Here is a 24360-nt window from a genome sequence, read left to right on the forward strand (position 1 = left end):
TAAAACTAGCTCATCGGTCTTATGATTTCAGAGATACTGTTACTTAACACAAGGATTGGTTTAATCATGTGAGTGGGCTTCAGCAAAATATCAAGTAAATAACAGAGCAAGTGTTGGGTGGAAGTGGCACGAATTATAACAGTGGCACGCACACGCTGGCTTACTTCACAAGGCTGTTGTGAGGCTAAAATGATATAATGTGTGGAAAGTGCCTCTCCGAGGCCTGGCACATAGTATAGGTGATAGATGGTAGCTCTTACCTTGCGGTGCACAGACCTCCATCACAGGATGGAGCACACTGTGCCGTAGGACTGGCTCCCTGTTTACTGGCTTGTCACCCCCGCTAACTCTGAGCTTAAGGAGGGGGTGCTGCCTTATGCATCTGCATATCATCTGTGTGGCCGGGTGCCCAGCAACTATTGGGAAGCCAGTAAATGGGGGTTGGGTGAGGGTGATCTGGGCAGCGTGACATCCTTTCTAGGATTACAGATTCGAATCCACTGGATGATGAACCCCATGCAGACAAGACCTATGTCTGACTCAGTTTTGGGTCCCAGAACCCAACACAGTACCTGGCACGTAGTGGGCTCTCAAGAAGTATTTGTTGTGAATGAACCTATTTTAATCATTCTCATGGACTCCTACACCGTCCAAATTTGGGGTCGGTCATGAGTTAGCACCCCAAGGCGGTGCCAAGGTTCCTCCCAGAAGCTATGAGGAGTGGAGCCCCTGGGACTCCCCATACCTTGTGTTCTGTCCCCTGTCCCCTCTCCCTCCTCCCAGCAGCTCAGCCCCGCCTGGGGAAGGAAAGCAGCATGCAGGAGAAGGGAGACTGACAGAGATAAATCTCACTCCGAGGTAAAAGCTGGCTCTGCCTCCTAATAAAACTCAGATGAGAGTGTGTATTTTAAAGCAAATAAATGTTTCAGGGCCTGAGAAGGGAGACATTAATGGCTCCATTCGAATTTGTGGAATTTATTTTCCATCAGGGCCGGACTTTCTGAGAAGCCTGGTTCAGTCAAGGTTGGACATGAAAGAAGGGCTTGTGGGCTCAGTGGACCCAAGTCAAGCCCCCGAGACATTCACCCACTGCACATTTCTTAATTAGATCTCCGAACCTGCAGCCGCCCTGCTGGCACACACAGACACGCTGGCTGTTTCTTGCTCTTTTGGGCTTTTTCCATGTTGGAAAAGATAATCTTTCAAACTTGTTTTTCAGTCAGCACTGAGACAACCAACCAACTATCCAGGCTGACCCATCCAAGGGGGTGCCCATCAGCCAGCAGTGAGAAGTTTGGCTTGCCCTCTCAAAATGATTATTTTAAACAATGAATGGTGTTTATCAAAGTGAGACTGGGAATAGAGATTCATAATGAGTAGCTCAGGCAGTAATTAGTTATTTTCTACATTTATCAAAAATGACTGCATATAGTATTGCTGTTTTCTCTGAAGGAAAGAATGGCATAATTATCACAACTATTCCTCTACTTTGCAATTTTGATGACTAGCAATTGCCATTTTTAAATTACTAGGACAAAAAGAAAATGTTACTTAGATGAGATGGCTCTAGTGTCATTAAAAATGCATTTGCACATTAATCCCAGTAACTTAGTTTGTAGGGAATAAATAGAAAGTGTTGGGCTTTGCACCATACGGTCCAGCTGTTGGGCCTGTGATAGAAAAAACAACTTGGAGTAGAAGCAGTTTGTTTCTGGTTTCCTGAAATGAGTTAGTTCTCCTTGGAGTTACATGGGAACCGCCTCTCTTAACAAAGGAGACATATTCCAACAGCACGTGTTAATTTATGTTTAGTGAAGTACTTGTTAATGTTTAACAATCAGCTTTCCAGGCAGAAAACATTTTGATATATAGCACTGGCCAATTTCTATGGTGTAAATACTCCCAGCACGAGAGAGAGCAACACCATACCATGGAATACGCGTTTGGGATGGGATGTGGGCAATTAACTTCCAAAGCTGGTGTGAGCTGGCTCAGCACATCACTGGCTATGCGTTATATGTCACACACATTGATTGAGGACCTACTATCGGCCAAGCACTGTCCTAGCTGCTGAAGTCACAGCCGTGAGCCAAATAGACAAAGCCCCTGCCCTATTGGAGCGCATATTGAGAAGGACAGACAGACGATAAGCATACACGAGAACTAACAAACATGTAACATCAGGTCAAGGAGTGATGAGGGGAAAAGCAGAGTAAGAGGAAGGGGCGTGACAGGTGGGGGAGTGCTTCTGGGTGCAGTGGACAGGGGTGACCTTTCAGAGGGGTGTCATGAGCACACATTTAATAAAGCGAAGGAGTGAGTCCATGAGGCTGCCTGGGGAAAGAACATTCTAGAGAGAAGGGAAAAAAGCACAGTGGGTGCGTTGGGAGGTGGGAGGATGCTGGGGGTGGTGCTGAGTCTCTGTTTTGAAGGTCCTGAGGTCTGGTAAGCATGGGCTGTCTTGGGGGACACAGATGTATTTCCAGCTGTCTCCAGGGAAGCATTCTCGCCCTGACCTTAGGCAAGGGGGGAAACTGGGGTGACCCACGACTCTCTCTGCCCCCTGTCCAGATGCAAAGGCGTTTGGCGGGAGGCCTGAGCCTGGCTTTTATTCTCCACCTGCTGTGCCTGCAGCTCCTCATTTTCCTCGTATGGGTGGCTCCTGATGTCCCCCCTCATTCCTCTTACTTTCGCACTCGCACCCCGGCCTAGACCGGCACTCGGCGGGGACAGGGTGGGTCACGTTGGCGCCCTGCCTGCCGGACCAGTGCCACCCGCCACCAGGGCTCGGAAGACTTAGTTAGCACAGGCCGAGGCGAGCGCCTGACAGGTCACCAGGACCTCCAGCGACGTCTTGCCTGAGCTAACCCCCGCCCTCAACCCTTCCTTGCCCTCTTCCTGCCACTGTCCCCCTCAGCACCTGCAGAGTTGCCTGGGAAGGGCGCTCACAAACATTTCTTGAACGATTGAAAGCATGGCTATTAGTTTATCCTAAATGACTTTAATTTTTATTCTAGATTACCTTTCTTTTGTTCCTCCTTCATATTATGGATAGGATGTTCTATTGATGTTTTAAAAATTGTGTGTGCAGCACAGTGAGGGAAGCAGTAACATCTTTATAAAGGGGCTGCTGGGTCTGACAGGTGTGAGAGCTTCTGGGTTACACAGAATGACTCTCAGTTACTTCCCAGGTCTAACAGGCCCTGGGGGTCACCCCAAGCATCTCTGAAGCTCTGGGGGCCTTGGGAAACTCCATTGGTGTCTTCAATGGGACAAAGGCAGGCAGGCCCTTCTTTCTGGGCGTGTCCGGTGAGCACCAGCGGAATCAGGAGAGAGGGCCACTCGTCTCCAGTGCTCCTAAAACCCGGTCAGCCACGCAGAGAGTGGGGTTGAAGGGAGTTTCCCACTTCAGGCCACACTCGGTGTTCAGCGCGCAGCGAAGTACAAAGTCCGAGAGGCGAGCCAAGGAGTGAGGGTTCCTTTCTGGTGGGAGCAAAGTCTTGTTGGGTTTAAACATAGATCAGTCTGCTCTTTGCTAGTAATGAGATTGGAAAATACATTGACACTGCAGGTGTTTTATGTGTGAAAACAGATGCTTCTTTTTATCTGTTCATTAGTGACTGGACAAGTGTCCCCATTTAAGACTTTGTTGGTTTATTTTATTTTCACATTGACTTCGAAGGTAAAGAAATAGGGGAGTGGCAGCTCACTGTTGAGGAAATGATACAAAGGGCTCATATCATTGGCAGCAGTCATATCATTGGCTCTGTTCCCCACACTCTGAGACTGAAGCTGGAGTGGTCTCCTCTGTGTTAGACACAAGGACAACAGGATCAGAGCAGTGAATGGATTTACCTGAGACCAGCCTGCTTTCTGACCCAGGACTGCTGTTTTCTTAGATGGGGAGTTAATAGTAGAAGGCAGGAACCTTACCATACAAGTCAGATTTGTCCAGAGAAACAGAACCAAGAGGGTGTGTGTGTGTGTGTGTGTGTGTATGTATGTGTATATATATATATATATATATATAGAGAGAGAGAGAGAGAGAGAGAGAGAGAGAGAGAGATTGAGATTTTATTCTAGGAATTTGTTCACACAGTTGTGGAGTCTTGACAAGTTCAAAATATGCCAGGTAGGCCAGCAAGCTAGAGACAAAGGGAAGAGTTGGAGTTTGAGTCCAAAGGCTATCTGCTGGCAGAAGTCCCTTCTGCTTGGGCAAGATCAGTCTTTGTTCTAGTAAGGCCTTCAACTGATTGGATGAGGCCCACCCTCATATGAAGTATAATCTGCTTTACTCAGAGTCCACTGATTTAAATGTTAACAGCATCCAAAAAACACCTTCACAGAAAGATCCAGAATAATGTTTGACTAGATCTGGCCACTGTGGCCCAGCCAAGTTGACACATTAGATTAATTATCATGTGTACATTTACTTAAAAATACACTTCTTAGTAATAGCAAATATAATACATATTCAATATAGAAATTTGAAAACTGCAAAAATATAAAAAAGAAACAACTTTCAATTCTACCAGGGTCCACTGGGATGGATATTTCTTACTACCTTAATTCTAGGCATGTGGACACTCTATGTAAAGACTATATTTTCAAACCCCCAAATGGTATCATTTTACATTAATGTTTTGCAGCCTACTTTTTTTTTCCATTTTGCAAGACTCTATGAATTTTTCCCTGGGTTAATAAATATTCTTGAACATCCTGATTTGTAATGATAGCACAGCAGGTCTCTCTCATGACTGTACTGTTCTTTGTTTTTGTTTGAGTTTTTTTGCTAATTTACCCACTATAGGCAAGATGTTGCCAGAGGATTTGGAGATAATAAAGACAACTAAGACAGACTCCCAAGGAGCCTGTGACTCAGTAATTGAGGCCACGTACACATTAGTCAGCTATAAGGATGTGAATTCTAACATCCTTGTGGGGATTTCCATCAGCTTACAGGGATCAGGACAAGCTTCCCAGGAGAATAAGCTCTTACTATCAACCTGGAAGGAGAGGGGAAAGGACTTCAAATCATTTTTTATGTGATCTGGTCCAGAACCACACACAGTATTAATGAATGTACATATGAATCACCTGGGGATCTTATTAAAATGCAAATTCCGATTCAGTAGATCTGGGGTAGGGCCAAGATTCTGCATGTCTCATGTGATCCCAGGTGAGGTGGGTACTGCTGGTCCACAGGCAGAACTTTCTGGGACTTTGAGTCAGGAAGGCCTGGACTTTGACCACTCCCTCCAGCCTCATCTCACCCTGGCCTCCGCCTGACCCCTCTGCCCAGCCTTGAAAGATCCTTCGTGTCCTAGAGCTACCCTCTGGCTGGCTTAACCTACAACCCACTAGTCCCTCCCCGGGGATTGCTCTTTCCTGCCCTCCCACACACAGGGCTTCTCTCCGGTCTCCGCTCAGATATCCACAGGCCAGAGAGGCCAGTGGCACCCCTGCCTGTTTCACCTGGTAACTCCCCAGCACTCAGGACGCCCAAGCTTTCTTCACATCATGGCCGAGGCAGAAGGCAATACTGCACTAAGTGGATGAGCGAGGCCTTGAGGGGCTCCACAGCTCTCGCCTCTGTGGGCTTTTCTGAGCCCGTGGCCAGGAAGCTCAGCCGCACGGCATCAACCTGTTTGACCAGAATCTGCAATTATCACGCTGATTGATTGGCTCCCTGTGTGCCTTTTCCGGCAGAAGGGAAAGCCCCGAACGGCAGACCCCGCGCATCCTGCTCATGGCTCTCTCCTCAGTGGTGTCGAGCACATGACGGGGGCTCAGCAAATGTTCCCCGATGAATTGAATGAATGTGCGTATGGGGGATGGGGTGGGACAGGGAGCAGGGAAAGCATTGCTGGCAAAGGGGAGACTGAGCAACCGGGGGAATCAAGTGAGTCACCCAGCTGAGCTGGAGCCTGTGTGGAGTGTGTAGGAGGCGGTGGTTGGTGAGGAAGGTGGGCCATTCTGCGGAGGGTCCCGGCGGGGAACTGGTACTTAATCGGGCAGGTGATGGGTGCTGTGATCAGATATGATCACCCGTCAGCCTGAGGAGCATCCACCTGGCTGATGGGGAGGGGAGTGGGAGAAGGTGGGCTGGGAATCGGGCACCAGAAACTGCCCGAGGCTCTTGAAGCAATTCGTGTGAAAGTGGGTGTGGCAGTGGGAGGGGGGCCAGGGGGCAGGTGTGAAGCCCGGGGAGGGCCGGGAGCAGAGGCTGGTGGGAAACACAAGACTGTGACTAAGTGAGGGTAAGGGGCCAGGGTGGTGGGCCCAACGAGGGTGGTGCTCTGACCAGAAACAGATTAAAGGGAGGGTCAGGTTCTTCGGGGAAACTTGAGTGAAAATAGAGGAATTCCTTGGTTCCCTGACCCCAGTTTGGGAAATGGATAGAGTTATATAACCTGAAGTCTGCAGCTTAAGGAAGGGCTCAGCCTGCGAGACTGAGGACAATAGCAGGGGACACATCACCTCCTTCTGCAGGTCTAGACGGGGTGCAAAGTGTACCTGTAGACGTGCAGTGAGATTTGAGATAGCACAGGCCGGTGAGTGACTCCTAGGATGCGGTGCAGGGTAGGTGTGCTGGGTGTCGTCCGGAACGGCTCCGGGATGGAAGTGTTTTCACCCCCGTTTGTTGGGTGTGTTGGTAGCTGACGGTTGACCACTGAGTCCCTGCAGAGCCCTGCCTCACCCAAGGACATGCCTCCTTCCCCCGGGTGACTGTTAGGTGTGTGGGTACAAAGGCTCCGTTTCCCTGCCAAGCTGGGACAAGTCTGCAGGCCCTGCCTAGCTGCAGACTCCCCACGGGATGGGCTAAGACCTTGGTTGTGACCATTCCCTGTCCAATCCTGCTTCCTTCACTAGCCCTACGGGACAGGTTTTGCTCCCAAGTGCACTCCCCAGTAAACTTCCTGCACGCAAACCTCCATCTCTGAGTCTGCTTCCCCGGGAACCCGACTTGCAACAGATGGTAAGAGCTTGGCAGAAGGATTTTAAGGCACTAGAATATCAGGTGTTGCTTTTTGGCCAGAATCTTAGACACGATACTGCAAATTTTGAGTAGAGAGCTGAGAAGGAAAATAATGTTCTGAAGGCCTGGACTCTGGGTCAAAGGCTCCTCAGACATGTCAGCGATAGAGAAATGATTGTGAAACAGTGCTACAGTTAATGAAAACTGGGGGATCTGAGAACTTAGAAGAAGTATGTGTGTTAATGACATTTTCAGATGAGTATAGCAGCTGTGATGTGATAGGGAAATATCTGAGTCTGTTGATGGCATAGTTACAGGGTTTGCAAATACTGAGGTCAATGAAAATAAATATGTAATTTTTCCCACAAAAATCATAAGCACCCCTGAATTCTATGCATGGATTCCCCGGTGGGGAGAGGTCTGTGGACCTCGGGTTAAAAAACAACACTTTAGTGTTACAATGCTTGTTAGTACTTCAAGACAGTTCTAGATGGTTTGATATAAATGTGCTAGTGACCGTCTTAGCCAGTTAGGATGCCACACTCCAGGGGTGGTGATCAACAGTGGATCAGAAGGGTTTATCCCAAGATTTTCTGTTTCCCTTATCTCTGCTCAAAGCCAGGTGTCTCACTAATTAGCACAGAGAATAGCAAAGTGGGTTTTTACTGGTGAAATCTGTGTAGGAATGGGCTCTCCTTAGTGGTGTTCAAGATGAGCGGGTTGGCTGGAATGCTTAGAGGCCCTCCCCTGCTTGGATGAATGGAGCGTAAGGGCCCGTCAAGGCTTGTCCTGTATTCTTAGGGAGGCGCCTGTGTGCAGCCCTGGGGTTGGAGGGTAGCCGGTTGCCTAAAGCACACACAGGGATAACAGAATCCTGCCTCTGAAATTTGGTTGTCTAGTCCTGAAGAAAATGTTACCTGTAACGTGTGAGCAAATCAGCTAAAAGGTCAGAAAGCTGGAATGCCACCAAGTTTATAAATATGCTTGGTAATAAAAATATGTGAGGTGTGGTGAGTTTGGTCTGAGGCTCACTTTTAATATAACCAGTAGCCAGGTTGCAGAGAAGTAGCGCACCTCAAACAGCCTTTTAGTATTAGTTCATATGTGACTTTTGTCTGCATTATAGACATACTCAGCCTCAATTTTCTAATTTTGAACACTGTAAAAATATTGCCATGATTTTTGTTTTTTTGGGCTCATAAGTGGATTCAATTCCTTTCCCACCCAAAGAGCTGTTTATTGTCAGTGGGCTAGAAAGGGCACCTCAATTGGCACACAGACGGCACCACCCACCAATATCACAGGGAGGCAAGAGCGCTGGGAAGGAGCAGCCTGGAGCTTGGGATGGGGTCCCCCCCTCAAGAGTGATGTGGAGGGATGGGGCCTGGGGTGTTGAGGGGCAGCCTCAGATCACCTCTACAGGGCTGGGCCATAGGAGAAGGTCAGGGCACGTGGCGTCAGCAGGGGCACTTGGTGATTGCATTGAGGCTGATGGGCGCCTCCTCCTCACTCTGACCTCCAGGTAGGTAGGAAGGTGATCCCAGGGGCCACCCATTTTCATGGTGGCACAGTGCAGTGACAGTGGCCATGGCAATCAATCATCAGAACATTTCTGGGTACAAGCATGGCCCAGGGTGACCGTATTGGGCTTCAGCAAGGTGTCTTCCGGGTAGATGTGGGAAATTGGTCACTCAGAGCCTTGTAGCAGCGGCCAGCACCTCAGTTACATACGGACAGCGCCTCAAGTCATGGACCCCGTCGGGGAGAATCTCAGGCTCACGATGGGCACGATGCCATTCTGCCGGCAGATTCTGGCCTAACGGGCCGGAATGTTGGCGATTTCCATGATGGTGAGGGATGAAGGGTGTGTTCCCCAATCTTCAGCACAAAGTGCCACTTGGCAAAATCAGCCCCGTCCCCCCTGAGCTGGGCACAGCGCTCACCCCCGGTGCAGAGATTCCTGCGGTCATCGGCAGGCAGCAGGAGCCAATGCACTGCAGCCGCTTGGCAGTGCTCCCCGTGGACTTATCTGCAGCCAGGCTGCCCTTGCTTGGAGCCACGATGCACTGAGCAATGTCAGACAGCTCCTTCTTTTGCTCCGGGGTCAGCCCTGGGTATTGGCAGAGCCTGGTGCCCGTCGGTCCCTGGCACAGAAGAAGGCCGGGTTTGTGTGGAGCCGCGGTGGAGGGCAGCAGGCTGGCGAGTGCACTCTGGACTCAATTCTTGTTCTGGGTCATGTGGAATCTTTTCAATGACCCCAAAGCGAAGGCTTCTGCAGATGTCTTTAAAATAGTTATATTCTTGCAAATGTATTCTCCACCACGCCGCCCTCCAGTCTGTGATATTTACGTAACTCAGAGGTCGGAGCTGGGGGCAACCCACTGATTAAGCTTTGACCAATTTATACTCTTCTATTTGAAGACTTACTGAAACACAGAGATGAGTCTCGTATCCTTAAAATCCTCTCATTATGTACATATACTACATTGCCTGGGTCTCTCTGGGGCCTTATTATTTCTGGAATATTCACTAATCCCACCCATTTTTCTATCCATCAACAACACACCCGGTCTACCATTTCTCATTAATAGATTCATCCATTTGTTTGTGTCAAATGTTAATATTTCAATTATACCAGTTATTAGCTGTTCAGTGGTGTGCTGGGTAATTGGGAAGGGGAGCCCTGATTTGTGGCATTTGCCAATTTCTATGGTGTTAATATTCCCACCATACTAATGTCAAGCTACCAATGTTTAAGAACTGGCTCACAAAATTCCTGAATATTTAACAAAGAACACAGCATTGGAGCTGAGTGACCTTTGTTGATTTATTTAATACCTTCAGGCTTGTTTTCTCATCTGCAAAATGGGGATATTAACAATGCCTACTTCCTGGGGTGGGTGTGGATGTTAAATAAGCTGGCGCATTGAAAGCCCTGCAGGAGTGCCTGTGTGCACTCGATGGGTAATGGTTGCAATCATTGTTATAGTTTATAAATACCTGGTTATTATCTGCTGAATTGAGCCCCAAATGAACAAAATACCCCCCTTGATCTCCTATTAAGTTTGTGGATTTCCAGATTGCCAGCCAGATGGGTCATGTATGGCCTTTTTTGAATAGGATTTTGTTCACTTTCATTTAGCAAAAGGTATTTCTACAATTGCTTCAAGAGTGTCCTGCTAGTATATTGGATTTTCATGACTTTGTCATCTAAAAAAAAAAAAAAAAAATCTTTTCACTTTTTGTGATTCAAAAAGAAATCTTGAAAGCTTGAAAAATGTCCCTTATGATTTTCACTTTAACACCCAGAAAGAACTGAATTATACCCGGTTCCTTTGTGTATTTCAGATGGAATGGAAATTGACTTGCCTGCTTAATGCAGCTAATAATATAGCACACTTTGCTGTCAAAACAGTGTTATCGATTAGCAACACTACCTGTGAATGCCCTCCCTGCCTTTGGAAGTTCTATTAATGGCCAGCCGCTGAAATTCTGGCAGAGGGAGCATCTGAGTTAATGGCTTTGGCGAGAGCTTCTAAAAAGTCGAGGGGTGTTATAATCTTTCATTTTAATAATAAAATGTCAAATGTACCTGGCTGCATGGTAAAGAATACCTAACAATGGTTGGAGCAATAAAGACATTTAATTATCCCTCCCAACAAGATGCCTAGCGATAGGCGGTTCCAGGTCAGAGCGGTGGCTCACTGGTGACTTTCTATCTCCTCTCTGTCATCCTCATCACGTTCCTTTTGGTCTTCGGCTCGTTGCCTCATGGTTGCAAGAAGGCTGCTGCAGCACTGAGCATCTTCTCCTCACACAACCATGTTCAAGGCAAGAAATGAGGAAGGGATGGTGATAGGAAACTCTTTCTCCTTTTATCAGGAAGCAAAACATTTCCAAGAAGCCCCCAAACAGACTCTTTTTGTATCCCATTGGCCAGAGGTTGGGCACATGGCCACCTTCAGCAGCAAGGAGGGAGGCCGTGAAAGACAGTATCTGGAAAAGTGCAGTAGGATCGCCACGTTGGTGTAGACCAGTCATGATATGTCCCCTGGAGCTTGGGGAGGAGTCCTCAGTCCCTGACTTCAAGGGCTCTGCACCTTATACCAGAGCAAAACTCAAGTTCAGGCTTCTGTTAGCAAGGAATAGGGGTGTGGAGGGGCAGGGCAATATCTGTCACACATAATGAATAAATGCCGCGTGGATGATCCTCATATGTTAAATTTGACTCTGTGAGGCAGGCCAGGTAGAGCAGTGGGCACCTGATTCTGCCTGCCTGACGTCCATTCCTCTTTCTTCTGATGACGGAACCTTCATTTTCCTTTGGAGAACGCCTCTCCCCGACCCTGGATCACACGCAGTGGATGGAGACTCCCAGGGTTCGGGTGAGCCTGGCTGATAGCTCCTTCCACCTCCTGCTCATAGCAATTGTTTCAGGGATGGGCCCGTGACTCAGTCCAGTTTGATGAGCTTCAATCCTAGGAGGTTTTTGGTAACTGTTAGAAAAGATTCGATTTCTTCAGGGGGGGTTAGTAGGATGTGGGTCTTGGCCCTCTCAGTAGGAGGGTTTGCTTGCCTGAGAGGAAAGCAGGTCAAGAAATGAAGAAAGACAGGTTGGGGCCGACATTGCCTGAGTGCCTGATTCCAATCGTGCTCATCTCCTAGACTTTAAACACGTGAGCCATTGTAGCTCTTTTGCTTTCACTAATCCGTGGGGTGTTGCCTGTTGTCACAGAAAGAGCCCTAAGTTACCTTCTATGTGAAACTTTCCTGACCTCCTGACAATTCCTCTTTCAATTTTGCCCCCACTGACCTCAGAGAGGCCCTGTCATGCATGATACCCTCTCCTTGCCTTGTGTTGGTTTTTTTCAAGTATACACCTGTATCTCCCACCAGGTTGTGAAGTTTCTCGTGGCAGGGACCGTAATAGCCAAGAGCAGAGATGCTGGAATCCTGACTCTGCTCTTTCCTAGTGTGACTACTCTGGCCAAGCTGTTCAACCTCTGCAGTCCTTGGCTTTTTTATCTGTAAAATGGAGATGATAAGAGCACTGCATGTATTAGTTTCCTGTGGCTGCTGTAACATGTTACCACAAATGTAGTGGCTTAAAATAATACCTTTTTTTTTTTTCTTTCTCCACGCAACCTCCCCAATACCTTTTTTTTTTTTAAATCTTACAGTTCTATAGCTTAGAAGTCTGACACAGGTCTCGCTGGGTGGAATCTAGGCGCAGGCAGGGTTGTGTTCTTTCCAGAGGCTCTAAGGGGGAAGGAGAACCCTTGCTTTTTCCAGCTTCTAGAGGCAGCCACGTTCCCTGGTTTGCGGCTCCCTTTTTCCATCTTCAAAACCAGCAACAGTAGGGCAAGTCCCTCTGACTTTGCATCACTCTGACCTTGCTTCCATTGTCACATCTCCTTTTCTGACCGTGACTCTTGTGATTACATTGGGCCAACCTGGCTCAACTTCCTATTTCAAAGCCAGCCGTTCATTTCCCCTGCCATGTAGCATAACATAGTCACAAGTAATGTAACATTTTCACAGGTTCCATGAATTTCGACAGGGGAATCTCTGGGAGTCCATTAGTCCATATCAGGTCATCAGTTGTTTTCACGTTTAAATGAGATAGTACATGCATAGTGCTACATAGCAAGTGCTCAATAAATGTTGGCTATTGTTTCTGCTTCCCCAGTGCCTGGCACATAGTTGGTACTTAAATAGCTGATCCTCCTATCAAGCAGTGGAATCTATGCCACCTCTCTTGTATCTGGGCTATGAGATTGCTCAACCAATAGTATATGGTGGAAGTGACCCTGTGACAGTTTGGGGGCCCCAGACCTTAAGAAACTGGCAGCTTTTGCTTTCTAACTCTTGGGATACTGGCTGTCGAAGCCCAGCCACCATGCTGTGAGGAAGCCCAAGCTGCCCTGTTGCCAGGCCCACGTGGAGAGAAACTGACAGCCAGTACCAGTCTGACAGCTGTGGGAGTGAGCCATCTGGGAAGTGGCCCTGCAGCCCAGTGGAGCTGTCCCAGCTCACAGTGAGCGGAGCAGTGACAAGCTGCCCAGGGGAGCCCTGCTCACGTTGCAGATGTGTGAACAAATGGAATGATTATTGTGTAAGCCACTGCATTGGGATGATTGGATGTGTAGCAACAGATAACAAAACAGGGCTCAACAACTTATTCAGGGAATGACTAAGTCAATAAATCATCAGGATTTAAAGAGAGGAAAGAATTTTCTCTTTAAAGGATCCTGTGCCTTTCACCCACAGATCATCTCAGCTTATACAGCTTCTTCACACAGCCCATGACATCTTCACAAATGACTGCGCCCCCGCTGCATCTGCACCTTGTAGCAACCAATGGAAATGTGAAAAATTCGAGGCCGCTTCACTTGGAATGGCTGACCTGGCCAGAGGTGTTGACCCAACCTCTATGAGATGAAGCTACTGGGAAAGGAAGATTTCAGAGATCACTCTGCCACAGAATCTATTCCCACCCCACCCCCAGGCTAAATCCATAGGCAGGTGGGGAGCTGGAATAGGGTTTCCAGGGTTGGAGGATTGTGTCCCACCTAGTTCTGGAATCACACAGGGTGACATTCTCATTCAGGGACAGCCCAAGGTTGGATTACATCCCCTGCAAATCCTCGGAGGGGAGAGCACAGAGGCCCTTTCAGAGGAGAAAGGCATTAAGAATGCAACACCGAGACCTTGGTTTATCACGTTCACATTTACCTGTCAGTCTCCTTGGATACGCCTCTCAATTGCAGGGTGCGGGTTTCGGTTAGGCATTCTGCTCGCATGCTAGGCTTGGTAGCTGCATAATTAAATGGAAAAGAGCCCCCCAAGGAAGCTGGAGAAAGATGATTGTTCTCCGGTGGATAGCTGTGGAGGAACCTGGAGGACCTCGGGGTCCTAAAGGGGCCTCGAAGCAAACCTCTGCTCTTGGCCACTTCTTGCCACTGAAGCTCCAGGTGTTTGTTGCCTGCAGAAGGCAAGGGGTTTGCCAGAATTCCCTTCTGACCTTGATGACTGATGAGGTCACATTGGATGCATGGCACAGGTCATGCCAAATGGCTCACTAATCCATATGTGCCCTCTCTCCCTCTGCATAAGGCTGATTCGCCTGCCTGGGACTGGGGGAATGCAGGCTGGACCATTATATTGGGTTGAATAGTGCCCCCCTACCCCAATTCATGTCTACCTGGGACTTCAGAATATGACCTTGTTTAGAAATAGGGTCTTTGCAGAAGTAACTGGTTAAGATGAGGCCTTACTGGGTTAGGGTGGCCCCAAATGCAATGACTAGTGTCCTAATAAGAAGAAGAGAGGACACAGAGAGACACACAGAGAAAAAGGCTCTGTGAAGATGAAAGAACAGGTGGAGTGATGCTGCTATGGGCCAAGGAATGCTAGAGGTTTCCAGCAACCACCAAGCGCTCAGAGACAGGCATGGCACAGATTGTCCCTCAGCCCCCAGAAGGAACCAACCCAGCAAGTACCCTGATTTCACAGTTCTGGTCTCCTGAACTATGAGCAATGGAATTTCTGTTGTTTTAAACCCCTAGTTGGTGGTAATTTGGGATGGCAGCCCCTGGAACCTAACACAACTGTCAGGCTGCAGAGTGAAAGATGAAAGCGGGAGACAGAGTCAGAACGCCCTGGTCCTGCCCCAACTCACCAGGGTGATGAATCACTTTCGAGGTCCGAGGGGGAGCCCAGAGCATGACCCTAATGCGGCTCATTCACATGGAGACTTGGAGCAAGCTGAGCAGTGTCTTCCCCCAACACCACTGCTAATGAAAAGCCCAGCGTTGGAACAAAGCCTTCATTAAAGCTTTCACTCTGGCAAGGCTGGAGTCCTTATGCGATGAACTTTCACTCTATCCTTTCTCTCTACTTGTCAGAAAATTAAGCACGCTTTTCTCAAGTGCTTAATCAAAACACAGCCATGTCCAAAGGAGACCATAACCATGTACAGATGTTGTCATCTGCTGATTAGCATGTGCACTGTGGGTCTTGGGAACAGTGACCACAGCTGTTCAAAATGGCACGCCAGAGACCTTAGTGAGCCCCATTCAGATGAGTTCATGGGGCTAAAATTACTAAGGCAGGAAAGGCCACTAATAAATTTATATTTTCAACCATAAGAGCATTCAATCAAATAGAGCATATATTTGCCTTGAAAACTGTACTTAATCAAGTTTCACTTCTGTCCAAGCCAGTCCAAGGGTAGAGCCAACCCCAGGCAACACAGAGCAGAGAAATGGATCTTGGCGACATTGCCTGAGGCCTGAATGAAGCTGTGCCTGAAGCCATCTCTGCCAACCACCTTTAAAAAAAATTGGCCGTCATGTTGGTGGAAAAGGTCAAGTGAATCATAAGCTTCAGCTCATAGCACTTTCTGCAAAATATCCTACCTATTCCTTTAGTTCCAAGAACTCCTACAGCTTATGGCCTTTCCCTGTGGACATCTCTTCCTGTGGGCAGTCATCCTCATGGGTTTAGCATGTAACTTTGTGTTTGTATCATTTGTTGTAGTTTTAATGGACACACATGATTTTGTCACATCTCATTCTTTCTTTGACTTTTTTCACTGAGTACATGTTTTTAAGGTCCACACCTGATGCTATGGGTAGCACACTGTCCACTGGTTCTCATTATTGCATGCTCTTCCTGGTATATATTTACTATATTTTATGTATTCATTCCCCTGCCACAAGATACACTCCAACAAACATGCTGTGTGTGTGCCCTGATGGACCTATGTAAGGCTTTCCTTGGGTCCTAACACTAGCAGTGGGATTGCTGGCTCCTAAGGGGCACTTAATTTGATTATGTGATGCCTGATTTCCCTGGGTAATGGGCGTCTCAGTCTACACTCCCAACAGCAGCGTCTGACGGTTTCTACATCTCCATTTCTCCCCCCCACTTCCCAGCACTTAGCATTTTTTGGTAATTAAAGCACAGATATACGTACAATATGTAAACAGAAAATTAATATAACTGTGGTATTAAAATTTCCCTGGTGTGAGCGTGGGGGTTATAATTAGGGGGGAAAATTTTCCTTAGGAGGCAATAATAGAAAAAGGTTGAGAAACACCGGCTCATGTCACAATGATATTCTTTATTTTTTAAAATGATAGTTTTACCTTTAATATTGAGGTCTTTAATCTATGTAGAATTTTACTGAGTCCCTCTAAAAGTACCCATATGAAATTTTTATTGGAATTGCATTGAATTTAGAGGTTAATTTGGGGAGAACTGACAACTTTATAAATTAAGTCATGCCATCGAGAGCATAGAAAGTCGCTTCACTTATTCAGATCATCTTCTGTATCTTTTATTAGAGCGTTCAAGTTTTCTGCATAGAGGTCTTTGTGTATTATTTGTTATTGCCAAGATTCTTCAAAATATCTTTGAAATTGAAAATGGTTTCTTATTTTTGATGCTGTATTTACTCAGATCTAAGATGCCGTCAATGTAAGACGCATCCCAATTTCAGAGACATTGAAAGTGAAAAAATATGTGCCTGAAAGTTATTTTTTTCTGTTGATTTATTGCTGGTGTGTAGAAATGCTATTGATTTTTATGGGCTAATCTTGTATCTGGCGACATTGCTTATAAATTCTAATAATTTGTTTGTTGCTCCTGTTGGTTCTGCTAGGTAAATGATGAGTGTTTTATCTCTTCCCTTCCCATTCTTACATGTTTCCTTCTTTCTTTATAGCTCTGGCTATGACTTGTAGTACTCTGTAATCATTAGTGGTGATAGTCGATTGCGAACTTTCAGTTAATGGGTCAATAAGTTATTTATCTTAAGTCAGTAAGCTTGGGTTTTACAATCTAAGAACCGTAACTGATATAAAGTAATTTATTCAAGGATACTGAATGGGCAGAACCCTAGTCCATTCTTGGAGGAATCCAGCTTTTTCGGTCATCTATCCTCACACCACCTGGTACAAATGGGGTGGCTTAGCAGCGCCTTGGTTTGTGAAGGCAAATTCCCTTAGAAAGGGGTGTGGGCAGGGAGAGGATAATTGGTGGGTTTAGTGGAGTGATAATAATAATTAAGATAATTACAAAGATGCTGATGATCCTTTCATCTTTATGAGTTTACATTTTCAAAGTAATCCTTTATCACGTTTGATTCTTGCGACAGTCCTGTGAGGTGGGTCGGAAAAGTATCATTCCCTTCCTTTTTGACTTGGGTCCATGGGTAGCTTCTTGGGAATTCTCTTACAAGAATTCTTTTAGGGTTGGGGCAGCAGGGCAATGGTGTAGGAGGGCTCCTGAATCAAGTAGAGCTGCGGAGGGGGGTGTTGCATTTTCAAGACAATCTTTTAAAAATGTATATGTTTTTATTGATTGTTAGAGAGAGGAAGGGAGAGAAAATAAGAGGTTGAAACACCCATGTCCATCAGCTTGCCTCCTGCAACCCCCGGCAGTGCCCTGACCGGGAATCCCGGGAATCGAACCAGCGGCCTCTTGGTGCAGGGGTCAATGCTCAACCACTGAGCCACACCAACCGGGCAAGACAATCTTGACAAACAACTGGGAAGTACAGCAATGGCCCAGCGCACTGAGAAGACACTGGGCGACAGGCCATGGCCATTTGATAAGGAAAGGGCTGGTCATTTGAAATGGCTATGGGAATCTCAGACAGACGGTGCAAAGCTTTGGAGAAAAGCGTGGCTCAAAGAAAGAACCCAAAACGAGGAGATGTGCAATGTCGGAAAGAGTATGGGATGTAAATGGAAAAGGGGGGCCAGGTGAGTGCTTTAGAGCTGAGACTGAACCAGAGTTTCTACACAAAAGCCTAGAGAACCCAGCTCTGTGAGAATTTGTGATTGATAAAAAAATGCACACACACATTATGTTTAAAATCTTATGCCAGCGTTTGCAATAAAGGACTGGCGGGGCAATTTTGTAAAGGTCCTTCAGCCCCTCGTGCTTCCACTGGAGAATGAAATTCGAGAATCTTTCTCTATTGCCCGAAACAAGTAAAGGCCAATATGTATTTTTGATTGCTTTTTTTGCATTATTTTATTTTCCACTGCAGCTTTATTGAGATATAATTTACATGCCATAAATGGCATCGTTTGATGAGTTTTGACAAATCCACACACCTGTGAAACCATCATTACAGTCAAGCTAATGAGTGCGCCCGTCACCCCCAAGCTTCCTCGTGCGCTGTGTAATCCATTTCTCTCTGCTCCCCAGTCTCAGGCCAGGTGAAAGCATTGATCTTTCTGTTACTACAGATTAGTTTGCATTTCCCAGAATTTAACGTAATGTAGTTATATAGCATGTATTCTTTTGTGTCTAGCTTCTTTCACTCAGCATCATTATTTTGAGCTACAACAGAATCATCCTGTTGTGTGTATCTATATGTTCTTTTTAGAAAATTGCTGGGTGGTGTTCATTCCATTGTATGGATATACCTCAGTTTATCCATTCACCTGTTGATAGACATTTGATTTGTTTCTAGCTCTTGGCTGACAAAGCTGCTATGAACCTTCGTGTACAAGTATTTGTGTGGACAAATGCTTTCATGTGTTTGAGGTAAATGCTTAGAAGTGGAATGGCTGGGTCATATTGTAGGCTTATGTTTAATTTGATAAGCAACTGCTTGTTTTACAAAGTGGTTGCACCTCAGTATATGTGCCATCTGCAGACGATGAGAGTTCCAGTTACTTTGCATCTTCGCCAGTACTTGATATGATTGTCTTTTTATTTTTAAAAAAATATATCTTTATTGATTTCAGAGAGAGGAAGGAAGAGAGAGAGAGAGAGAGAGATAGAAACATCAATGATGAGAGAGTCATTGATCGGCTGCCTCCTGCAGGCCCCCGACTGGGGATCGGGCCTGCAACCTGGGCACATGCCCTGACCGGGAACCGAACCTCCATCTCCTGGATCCTAGGGCGACACTCAACCTCTGAGCCATGCTGGCCCGGCTGATTGTCTTTTTAATTTTAACCTTTCTAGTGGTTTGTGGTGGTACCTCATTGTGGTTTTAATTTGTATTTCCTTAATGACCAATGAGGTTGAGCATCTTTTCATGTGCCTATTTGCCATCTGTATCACTTCTTTGGTAAAGTATTTGTTCAAATATTTTGTTCATTTTTTATTAGATCATCTCCTTATTGAGTTGTAAGCACTCTTTATATTGTAGTTACAAGCCTTTCGTCAGCTATGTGTTTTGAAAATATTTTCTGTCCAGCTGGGCTTGCATGTTGATTTTCATAGCTGTCTGTTGAAGAGCAAAAGTTTAAAATTTTTATGAAGTCCAATTTGTGGATTTTTCCTTTTACAGTTCATATTTTTCGTGTCCTACTTAAGAAATGTTTGCTAGACTCAAGGTCACTGAAATGTTTTTTAATGTTTTTGTCTAGAAATTAAAAACAGTTAATGTTTTGTTTTCCTATCTGCAAACGGCCTGCCTTAGAGGAGCTATTTGGCATTTGTGTGGATGGTGCCCCATCCATGGTTGACCCCAGGAAAGGTTTAGCCTCTCTCATAAAACGGTAAATCTGGATATTGTCACAGGAGGCTTTTTCATTGAGATCTGTTGATATCAAAAACTCTTAGTGGTGAACTGGAGAAATTCTAGTTGATGCTACAAAAGTCATTACCTTTATTAAACGAAGCTCATTCAAGATTGTTTGAATTGTGTGAAAACCTGGGGTGAGGAAGGAAACCTTCTTTTTCCTCGGAACACTCATTCGTGGGCTCCAGCTGCCCTGTCGAGAAGCCCGGGCAGCCACGGGGAGCGGCCACGGAGAGCGGCCACGGGGAGCGGCCACGGGGAGCGGCCACGGGGAGAGGGGAGGCCAGCCTCCCGCCCGCTGCTGCCCCGGGCGACCGTGGCGAAGCCACACGGGGGCCGCAGAGGAGACCAGCGACGATGATCCGGCCGGTCAGCTGCGGAATCGTAAGGGATTGCACAGTGGCGGTTGTTTCAGCCGTTATGTGTGGGGATGGTTTAAGCCCCGGCGAGGGCCAGGCGGGCGCTTGGTGTAATCGCTCCCTCGGAAGCCTCCAGGGTCCAGCCGCCGGCCGCGCCGTAGCCCGGGCCATCGCTCTCTGCAGGCCTGCCCACGGTGCGGTCACTGCTGGAAAAGAGGCGGCACCAGCCTCTGCCCACCCCTGCCCTGCGGCCCATCACCCGCTCCACCAAGTTCCAGATGCCCCCGCTGTGCCCAGGACAGGGCCCGGGGTCAGAGGGCGGGCTTGCGCCCCTGCGCTCCTGCCCTGGCCCGTTCCCGCTGCACCCCAGCGCCCCTCCTGCCTTTTCTCTAGAAAGCCCCTGACTCTTGGGGCGCGGGTGTGACTTGTAAACCCGCAGGGTCCTGGGCCGTGATGAGACCCTGCTTCAGCAGGCCTGGGTTCCACTCGGGAGGAGGGGCCCCGTTACACAGCAGGCGTTGTGACACAGGACACCATGCGACCTTGATTTGAGAAACCCCGCCCCGAGTTAGCAAGGCTGTCCTGAGCGCTGATGAGCGGGTGTGAGTGTGCGTGAGAACGTGTGTGAGCACGCGGTGTGGGCACGCGGTGCGTGTGAGTGAGCGAGCGGGGGGATGAGGGTGTGGCGGTCAACACGTGAGTGTGTATGAGTGAGCATGTGGGAACATGTGACCGTGAGTGCAAGTGTGAGCATGTGTGTGAACACGTGTGAGTGTGAGCAGACATGAGGACACGGGGTCGGTGGCGGTGGGAGGAAGGCGCCAGCCAGGGAAAGGGTGTAGGTGCCTCGGGAGGGAGGGAAGGGCTTCGGTGTGGGGCACAATGAACTTGATGGCGGTGGCTGCTGGCACTGGTGCCCGGCAGCGCCCAGCAGCTGCTTGGCTTTTCGTACAAACACAGGCGCCTGCCTGCGGCTGAGTCCAGAAGCCACACATTATAAACAGGTGTCCCGTGTGGGTAATGGAAAAAGGCAAAGGAAACCAGATGGGCCTGGGGTGGGACCGGGGCCGGCTGGAGCTTGGCAGCGATGGGCCATCTCGCCTCGTTTAGGCCGCCTCTGCCCCTTAAGGGAACTCCTGGCGCCCGCGCTGGGAAGCAGCCGAGGTGTGGGTTTTCAGGAGGCCTCCACTGCCGTCTGGCAGGTCGGAGCCACAACAACCGTAATAATGACACTTGCTGGCATTTGTTGAGCACGGTTCTCCAGACCAGACACCGCGCTAAGTCCTCTTGGGGCATTAGCTCATTTAATTTCCACCGGGACGATCACAGACATCTTCTGGAAGGTTGTTCCTGAAATGAACATTTAGAATGAACTATAGATATCCCTGCCTAAAAGAAAAGTCTCCGATAAAAATAGAACGCATAGGGGGATGCGCAAACCCTAAGTGTGCACCGCAGTGAGTTCACACAGGTGAGCACGCCTGGGTAGCCAGCCCCCGGGTGGAGAGAGAGCTCTGCCAGCTCCCCAGAAACCCCCTGTGGGACTGCCCAGCCACGGTCCCTGCCTCCTACAGGAACTGCCATCCTGTCCCCTAGCCCAGGGTTAGCTTTGCCTATCTATAAACTTTCTGGGATTTGGAGCACACAGTAGGTAGCTTTTTGTGTCTGGCTTCTGTCCCTTGACGTGTGCCCATGAAATTCATCCGCGTGGTGGCACGTGGCAGTTTTCCTTCATTTTCTTTGCTGTAGACGTAGAGATTGCGTTGTGTGATTGCGCCACAATTTATTTATTCATTCTGCTGTTGGTAAATTTTTTTTTCCAGTTTGGGTTATTATAAGTAATGCTTAGGTAGCTCCATTTTTTTATTGTTTGGCTTAAGGAAATATTATCTGTTCATATTGAATACACAGCATAGGTGGCCACATAAGCCACTGTGACAGCCACTTAATGCATATCTGCTGGGCCATTGGCACTCCACGGACATCAGTCCTGCCTTCAGAAACCCAAATTTATTCCAGGTAGTTTGCAAGGAGTCCAGCGCCATTATGAGGGTGGTGAGATGGAAAGAGCAGTGGAGTTATCTGGCCAAGAACTTGCCTCCTCCAAGCCTCTGTTTTCTCATCTGTTAAATGGGAAGACTGAAAGCTGCCTTTACACGGTTATGGGGGAGGCTAAAAGAAAATATATGTGAAGTGCCAGGCATCTCATAATAACAGCTACACTGAGTGAATGTTTACTATATATCCAGCATATAAAGTGCTTTACATATTTTAACTCAATCATCTCAACACCCTTGAGTGGGTCACATCATTATTGTCAATTTACAGATGAGGAGACCAAGGCCCAGGGGGTTGGGGAATTCGCCTAAGTCTACACTGACACAGCTGTAAGCAGCGGAACTGGGAAGCACACTGTGACCTTGACCACCCCAGGTCACACTGCCCGGGAGCCGTTGCGGTCACCTTGGAGACTTAGTTCAGAAACTTTCACAGGGCAGGTTAGCACAAGTGACAAGCGCCTGGCTGATCTTCCTCTTCACCTGTTCACTTTGGGCCAATTCCTGGCTTCAGGCAGTTAAGTCAGAGCCAAACACAACTTCCTTTGAAGTCCAAACTCTCCCCACAGGGCCCCAGGGAAAATGAATTCTTGCCTGTGTCTCCTGTCTCGACAGCAAAGAAACAACTGCCGAAGACAGTAGTAGCTTCTCTGTGGGGGAAGCTGGGGGAATATTGAACTGATACATTCCATTTCAAATGCACTGATGATGGAATGAATTAATAAATTCGTTCATTTATTTGACTCACATTTACCGAGCAGCTACTCTGGGCCAATGGGGGGAACTAACTCTAAACAAGACAGTGGACACCCTTGCCCAGGGGGAGCTTGGGTTCTTGAGTTGAAACAACTCAAGAGGCATGAAACAAGTGAGAGAGACTTTTGGAGAGTGATGAGTGCTTTGAAGAAATGAAGTGGAGTTAGTGATTGAGGGTGGCTGGTGTGGACACGCTGCTTTAGAAAGGGTTGCCTGGGAAGGCCCTGGTGAGGAACTGACATTTGAGCTGAGACTAGACCAATGAGAGGTTGGCCATGGGCATATCCGGGGGCCAGCATTCCAGGAGGGGGGAGCAGCCACCCCAAAGTCTCTAAGGCAGAAACAAGCTTGGCGAATTCAAAGAGCATCAGGAAAGGCCAGTGTGGTGGGATTGTGCTAAGCAAGGTCAGGAGGTGAGGTGAAGTAGCAGGGAGGGGCCGATCACATGGGGCTTTACAAGCCATATATGGCAGGAACTGCTTGCCACCCCCACCCCCAATACCTGGTCTATCCTTCCATAGTAATGAAACCCCACTTTTAATTGGGCACATAGCTGCCTTAAAGACGACATCTTCCAGCCTCCCTTGCAGTTAGGAAGTCATGGTACTAAGTTCTGCCAATGAGGTGTCAGCAAAATTATCTTCTTTAAAAGAAAGCTAGTGTGTGCTCTTTGCTTTGTTCTTTTCCATATTTCTTCCCACCCTGCTGCTTGGACCTCTGATGCAATGGCTGGGACTCTAGCTGCCATATTGTGTCATGAAGAGGTCAACCACAACCAGGTATGGTGGAGCAATGACCTAGAAGGAACCTGCATCCCTGAGGACTTCATGAGTAGGGTCAGGTTGGCAAGTCTTTGATTGCCTACCTCTCTTCTCTACAGGAGGAAGAAATAAACAAAATACATTTTTGTTTTGTTTAAAGTTATTTGGGGTCTTTGTTACCCCTCAACTGAACAGAAGCTTTGCTATTGATTTCCACAATAAAGATTGTGGATACTCCTAATTTTTTGGCTGGAGTACTTGGATAAATGTTGCCATTTAAGGGGATGCTGAAGACGAGGAAAAAGCCCAAAAAAGTACGGTTGCAAATCAAGAGTTCTCTTTTCGTTATATCCAGACTGAGATGCTATTCTACATTTAAGAGGCACTATAGATAAGCAGGTAGCTGGATATTTGAGCTTGGAGCTTGGGGGCTGGGAGAGGGCAGAGCTGATTCATTTGGGAGCTGTCATAGTGGGGTTGTGACTTCTCCAGAGCCATATAGAGAGTCCCCTGAAGTACTCAGTCTTCCAAGGGGGTAGTGACCTTGCCGTTGCTGTTATAGGTGAGCCTCACTTTACACCATAAATTCTTGGACGAAAATTGAATTTTTGCCAGTGAAATCCATTTTACATGTACTGGACAAATGTGCTACTTAAAAATAATCCTTTTGTGAATTATTTCAGGAAGGCCAAGTTTCTTTCTGTCATATCTTTTCACTTGTTTAATTTGTTCAAATTTTGTGTTTTTTTCAAGTATTTCATTCTTGCATTTCCTTCCCTACAATAGAAAATAAGAATTGAAAACCTTTTGAAAAAAAAAGAAAAGAAAATGAGGATGTTAAAGAGGGATTCATGCAATCTAAGAAATATGAAATGATAGCCCTGGAAAGGAACAT

Source organism: Miniopterus schreibersii (genome assembly GCF_964146895.1).
Source record: "Miniopterus schreibersii genome assembly, chromosome: 2".
Lineage (NCBI taxonomy): Eukaryota > Metazoa > Chordata > Mammalia > Chiroptera > Miniopteridae > Miniopterus > Miniopterus schreibersii.